Source organism: Pocillopora damicornis, chromosome 9, assembly GCF_964200805.1.
Source record: "Pocillopora damicornis chromosome 9, jaPocDami1.2, whole genome shotgun sequence".
Taxonomy (NCBI): domain Eukaryota; kingdom Metazoa; phylum Cnidaria; class Anthozoa; order Scleractinia; family Pocilloporidae; genus Pocillopora; species Pocillopora damicornis.
In genome coordinates, this window is record NC_142678.1 from 22,103,636 (window position 1) to 22,110,918 (window position 7,283).

The 7,283-nt window shown below is 38.9% G+C and overlaps 2 pseudogenes; both read left to right on the forward strand.

Annotated features, from left to right (window-relative positions):
* Window positions 1-670: 670 nt before the first annotated feature.
* Window positions 671-1,759, forward strand: LOC149040708 (RYamide receptor-like; annotated as a pseudogene).
* Window positions 1,760-3,928: 2,169 nt separating this feature from the next.
* On the forward strand, window positions 3,929-4,902 carry LOC149040709 (QRFP-like peptide receptor; annotated as a pseudogene).
* Window positions 4,903-7,283: the final 2,381 nt, after the last annotated feature.

The window sequence follows — 7,283 nt, forward strand, 5'->3', positions numbered from 1 at the left end:
TGTCCCGGTGTTTCCTTCCCTTTTATTACAACTTCGTGAAAGTTTTCTTTAAAACTCCAACCAGTCTACTGAGCAACAAGCTCAGGCTAATTAAACTTTCGATGGCAACATAATTAAAAATGAATTCTGAATTGAAAAGAAGACTTATGAAGCCATACCATTTTTTATCGCACATAAGAAGTCAGCCTTATATTGTCCTGTACCCTTCCTTTTTGTTACGACTTCGTGAAAATTTTCTTTAATACTCCAATAAGTTTACTAACCAACAAGACTAATCAGTAAGTTCGAGGCTGGATTAAACTTTCGATGGCAAAATAATTAAAAATAAATTCTGAATTGAAAAGAAGATTGTAGATCTTTTCGCTCCCAGCTGTCAACCGTTATTCTATATCAGTAAACATCTATGGCTGGGCTATTTCTAGAGCCATTGGAACAATATTGATAATGATTATATAAACTCATATAAGATGGGCTCCTGCTTATAAACTTGAGAAAATTGTCCCTTTTGCCGACAATATTTGAAAAAGCATATCGTTTGCTTAATTTCGGACAACAGCTGATTCCAACCATACTTTTCTTAGTTAGAGGTCTCAGGTGAAGACTGTCGATTTTCTAGAATTTTCCCGGGTATGTTCATTAATTAAACATGTGAAAGTTTGATCTATATAAGATGGATAGGCTGTGTTTTCATCCAGTCGAGTTTAGGTACCCACCGCAAGGCTGTTGGCTGAAGAAAAACCTGATCTCTTGGTATCGAAAAATGTCTGCAAACGTGACAGCAATGGTGAATGGAACACAGTCCATGTCGAGCTGCTTCAACCCCACAGCGAGAAGAATTGGAGGAACCTTCGCCTACTGTCTGCTATTTGTTGTGTCGTTGGCTGCGAATACCTTCATTGGAATAATTGTCTATAGGACGAAAACTATGAGAACACCAATCAACATTTTGATTGTCAACATGGCACTCTCCGATCTGTTGTTCCCGATTTTCAGCTTTCCTCGAATTCTTGTAGAGATAAACACGGCTGGCTACTGGCTGGTCAGCGGTCCCTTTGGCCAAGCGGCGTGTAAACTGAGTTCCTTCGCTACAGATGTCTCAACTCTAGTGTCAACTCAGAGCCTGTTGTTGATCGCAGTGGATCGATTTGTGGCTGTAGTATTTCCTCTCCGTTCCCCACTGATTAGTTCAAAGCAGTGCCGGTACTTCATTCTCGTCATTTGGATCATCGCCATGGCAGTCCATTGTCCATATTTGATCGCCTTTAAAGTTCTTGAGTATTCAGAAGGGCTAGTTTGTTGGTTCTAGTGGAATGACACATTTGGAGAGTCCCTATCGCAGCAAACCTACATACTGGGATTGATCGTTGTTACCATCTATGTCCCTTTGGTTTTGATTTCCATACTTTATTTTGCCATTGCCTTAAGAATTAAATCGCAGAAGATTCCTGGGGAACAATCACCTAACGCAAGAGAAAGGCGTTTGAAGAAAGAAAGAAATGTTCTTAATATGTCCGTTGCCATTGTCTTGGTGTTCGCCGTATGCTGGTTGCCAACCAGCATCTGCCTCTTGCTGTTCTTTTATTCATCAAACATAGCTTTCTGGTCATCTTGTGGCATGCAATACTTTGAAACTATTGCCTTTCTTCTGGCGCGCTCGTACTGTGCTGTAAACCCTTGCATATGTTTCATCTTCAGTGGTAATTATAGTCAAGGTCTCAAGAATCTCATCGGTTGTTTTCCTACAGGCGAAGCTGCTTAGTTATCGTTTTCTCCCCAGCCTTCTGCATGCTGTTTGGATTTATACGCGCATTGATGTGGCTGAACATGCCCACCGGTTCTTTATCCCTATTCATAGAGAATTTGAGCAGAGACATTTTGGAGACGCGGGCAGCAACAGGAGAAAGAATAAAACTAAATCTGGCGCGATTTGACACTGATTCATCGACCGTAAGAACTTTTAACTTGCAGCTGCCGTCCGCGTCTGCCGTTGATGCTTAAGCTCCCTAATAACTACAATTACGAAGTAGTTGGTGCAGCGAAACCCATCCATCAACTGATTTACTGTTTAGTGACAGTACACTTTCCACATTTTACAACTCTGGCCATCTCTTTCTGACTTGTTGAAACTGTTCGTAATCCCTTTTAGAAGAGCCTCGCTATATTGCTTCTGAAATTTTTGACTTGGCACCCGAAAAAAGACAGCCCGTACGTATTTTCAATTGGTCAGGCAAAGTGACAATAGAAGTTGTTGAGATAATGTGGGATCTCCTTAAAACACACGCCAGCGGCAACGCGTAATAAATTAAAGAAAAACTTTAGAGCTGAAGTTAATCAGAAAGGGATAAATTAGGGTGTTAAATTAAAGAAGAAGCTTTAGAGTTGGATATAATCAGAAAGGGAATACTGTAAACGTTGTAGCGGCAACGCGTAATTGATTAAAGAAGAAGCTTCCGTGAGCACAATTCTTGGTACCTTCCGCCCAGTTTGCTCATGCAAGCCAGTTTCCTTCAAACGCCGTTTTAGGCCGTTTTAATGCCCAACGGTTAACCCGATCGAGAGCCTCTAAGCGGAGTATAACTTATTCAATATTTCCTTACAATCTCGAAATTCACTGCCTATGGTATATCTTCGCGTATTGTTATTATTTGCCATTTTGTGGCAAAATAAACTAAATACTTGCTGAAAATTAATAAAATCAAATTAGCGCCCACCTCGAATAAGCGGTTACTCTGAAGGTCTAAAAATGTATTAAGCGCTCAGGGCGTTTACTGAAAAAAAATACGGCGATCCTTGTTTTACGCACATGCACGACGTCGATTTAACCACGAACTTATATGAGAATTCGTTGTCGGCGGAAAACTGCAATCCCTTCCTGATAGATTATGCTGATGTTTTGAAATTGACTTTCATTACTGAGAGTTTTGCTAGAACGCAGCTTTTGACAGGCTAAGCCCAAACACTAAAAGTAAAGAGTGCTTCATCATGCTTCATGAGTGATAATCTCTCAGTGGTTTTATTTTGTCTTAAAAGTGTTCCGTGGACTGGTAACGAATTAGCAGGTGATAACGTAGAAAACTGTCAAACTTTCTTCTAGATTTCTTCTACTTTTCGGCTCCACCATAGTTGCCGACGTGTCTTCACAGTTTTCTACGTCACAGCTATGTAATATGATCGCTTTTGCCGCGCGCTTTATGGCGATACTTTTTGGCCGCCAAATTCTACTTTAAATGCACAAAAAATTGGTCAAGGAGAACTCTCTAGGCGCTGAGGTCGATTATTTCTTACTTTAAAAACAGCTATTAACCGGAAAATGCAAAAAAAAAAATGTCGTGTCATAGGCACTCTAAGACACGATCTATGACAACAAACCCAAACAATTTAAAAATTCAAACATCCCTTTTACAATTTCTTTTTTCACCTGCCGAAATGAGTTAAAGAATTCTAGGTAATTAGAGTTAAAGTGCCTATGACACGAAATTTTTTTGGCGTAAATATTTAGCTTATTATGTGTACAAACCAATTCCCATAAAAGAAAAATTGCAAAAGACTTAAAACTCGGTTTCTTCGGGCCCTAAAGCACTTTTATTTGTCGTAAAAGTGTCCCGTGGACAGGTAACGAATTAGCGGGTGATAACGTAGAAAATTGTGAAACTTTCTTTGAGATTTCTCCTACTTTCCGGCTCCACCATAGTTGCTGACGGCAATTTTAAAAACAGCTATTAACTGGAAAATGCAAACAAAATTTCATGATCTATGACAACAAACCCAAATAAAGACCTAAAATAATAGGTTTCAGTGTGAATCATCAAAAGGAAATATTCAAATGTTCACATCACTTCCACAGCAAGCGGTAATACAAATAGAGGTGTTTGTGACTTCCATAAGATAATACTTGACTTTAACGGTGACTAAAGAACGCGTCTACGAAATGTCCACGAACTTGAGCGCAACAATGAATGCAACTCAGCCGTCGAACTGCTATAATCCCACAGCATTGAGGATTGGGCACACAATTGCTTACTGCGTAATATTTATTATTTCTGTGGTTGGAAATTCCTTTATTGGAATAATTGTTTACAAGACAAAAACCATGCGAAACCCATCAACTATCTAATTGTGAACATGGCTATGTCAGACCTACTGTTCCCGATATTCTTGATCCCGAAAACTGTAGTAGAGATACATGACGATGATTGGCCCATTAGAGGCCATCTTGGCGAGGTTTTGTGTAAGCTCGCTCCTTTTTCAGCCGATCTCTCCTCTGCTGTGTCAATTCAGAGCCTTGTGCTCATAGCAGTGGATCGATTTGTAGCTGTGGTATTTCCCCTCCGTTCTCCGCTCTTCAGTTCAAAATTGTATCGCTTCTTTATTCTCGCCACGTGGATCATCGCCATGGCTACATTCATCCCGTATCTGGTCGCGTTCAAGCTGGTCGAATATGATTATGAGTACAAGTGTGTGCGGCAATGGATGCGTGTTTTTGACGATTCCTCGTCGGTGGCAAAATACTTTATGGCACTTTTTATTACATTTTTTTATATTCCCTTCGTTCTGATGTTTATTCTATATCTTGCGATTTTTTTGAAACTGAAGTCCCAGAGAGGACCAGGCGAACACTCAATGAACGCTCAAATTCAGCGCTTGAGAAGGGAGAGAAATGCGCTGAAGCTTTCCATTGCTATTGTGTTAGGGTTCGCTGTATGCTGGATTCCATTCAGTATTTTTGCATTAGTACGTATGTTTGCAGATGAAAACAATGCTACAATGTCCTGTGGATTCAAACAGTTATTAGAGCAAGTTGCTCTACTACTGAGTCGAACAAATAGCGCTATGAACCCCTGCATCTGTTTTATTTTCAGTGGAAATTATCGCCAAGGTCTTAAGAATCTCCTCGGCTGCTGAGTGAGTTGCTAATAAAGATGCAATGTAACATCATGGCAGCCGCCTTGGAATATAATAAGAATTGTTTGTAAACTGAACTGAAACTAAATTAAATACTTTATTATGAAAAGTAAAGAACATCCACACTGAGGGGTTTAGAAACGAATCTGTTGCAGAAAAAACATTTTTTTCCTAAGGGTGAACCGTTGATATGCATTAAGGAATCCTGTCAACGTTGCATTAGAAACAACTATGAATAAAAAGTTTTAATTCCTGTCGGATATGGAATATCATCTTCATTTGGATTATATTATAAATACCATACAGAACACAGGGAGAAACTTATCATTTTATCAATCACTTTATAGAAGATACGACCATGTCAGATGTATTAATCCAAATTGTCTAGATTCCGAACGCTCAATCACCAACTTTGTTTCGAGAGGAAACATTTACTTTGCATCAAATATTGCTTACTTCTGGTAAGAATACCATATAAGAAAGTTTTTCATTAGGCCTCGTTTGTAAAAATCTCTTCATTTGCTTCTCTATGGCGCCCGGGGCTAATCAGGTTGCGCCGCCGTAGCTAAGCCCCGCACTAAAATGCTAATTAGTCGCAATCAAGGATAAATTTCGTACTGACCGTTTTAATCAGAACTTAAGGAAAGTCAAGTTTACAGTAAAAAAATATCTTTTTAGTAAAAGTTCTTAGTTGAATAAAGGCCTATTTACACGGTACGACTTTGTCGCATGCGACAAGCTTACGACAGGCCTACGACACAATTGTATCGTGTAAATCAAACCTACCACTCGCTTACGACTGTCGTGCACGTCACGAAAAATGTCGTAGGATTTTAAAACATGTTTTAAAACGCTGCGACAATCGTAGCCCAAATTGATAGAAAATGACGTATTTTGTGACAAATTTCTACTGAGTAGGGGAGGAAGGTGAAATTTTCTTGCGTCAAGATGGCGGAGGAAGTCGCCTCCGAAAAGTCGAAGACTGCTTCCAAAGCGAAAAATACATTCTCAGATGAGGAAACATAGAATATGATATCACTGTGGATCGAGGAAGAGGTTCTTTTCCTTCTCTTGCAAATTATTGAAACAATGACCGCGGCCGAAACGAGTGGAATTGCACGCGATTTTGGCATGTCGTAGGTGAAAATGTCGTGCGCGTGTAAATTGTCCTAAGTCATGTCGTAAGCCTGTCGTAAGCTTGTCGCATGCGACAAAGTCGTACCGTGTAAATAGGCCTTAACAAAGGTGAACTTTGTCGATTGTCAGTTTGATGTTTTTAAAAACTATGATGATAAAGACGTTCATTGGTCCCTCTTGAAACTGATCGCTCATTTGCATTCAGCGGCATGTCAAAAAATCAGAAGAAGATAAGAAGCCAGGTATAAAAGCTTAATTTTTTATAACGGAAAATCTTGTTAACCTCAAAAAAACTTTATGGGAGTTTTGGTCACGAAAATAAATTGTAAAGTTAGTGAAATTAACTCCCCGAAAAGATGTACAAGACATAAAGCAAGAAGCGTATTCCTGTCTGAATGGACTTCAATATAAACTAACTAATTCAAGCAAAATTACGCTGGTTTGTCTGTTCATGCAGTTCTTATTTTAAAAGTTGGGTTCAGAGCCAAAGATTGGTTAAAAATAGGGAAATTATCGCTTGCCTAAAACAACATTAAGGATACGGTTCATCGAGACCGATATTTATTCTTTTTTTACTCTTTCGTCTTTTTGTTCTTCTTTGATAGTCATATCACCTGTACTTTGGTTTTACCGCGGAGACTGAAATTTGCCGCTCGGCGACGTTTACATTTTGACTAGATGGACTCGCCGAGGCACATATGGTTGATGAGCTTATGCAGTCGTTAAGTCAACTATTTATCTCCATTTGCTATTATGCTTTTTAAATCGAAAGAAAGAAAATGCAAAATTTTTACAGAGCGGCTTTACGATACAAATGGCCAGAATACTTTGATTAAAGAGCTGTCACCGTTAAAAGAATTTCGAAATTCGTTAAATAGAAAGTGACTTATTAATTGAGCTGACAGTTGGAAATTCCCAAAAAGGAATGTTTACACGAAAAGTAGTCTCGCAATATGCAAAGGTGTTTGAAGATAAAGACCGCTTAATTAGGTTATTATGACAGAGATAATTTACCGTAAGGTTGTTTTGTAGCTATTGTTTTTGTAGTTAAATAGGGCGAATGAAAGGTTTGTTATTATCTAAAAAGTCATTTCAAAACAGTCACAACATGAATCAAGAAGAACATGGAACTTCAATTTCTAAGATTGATCTTTTCCAGCACTAGTCATTTCAGTTGGCGCTAAACTTAAATGATCCGCTCAGCTGAAGGGAAGTTTCGTGAACAAAGTACCATCAGGTACAAG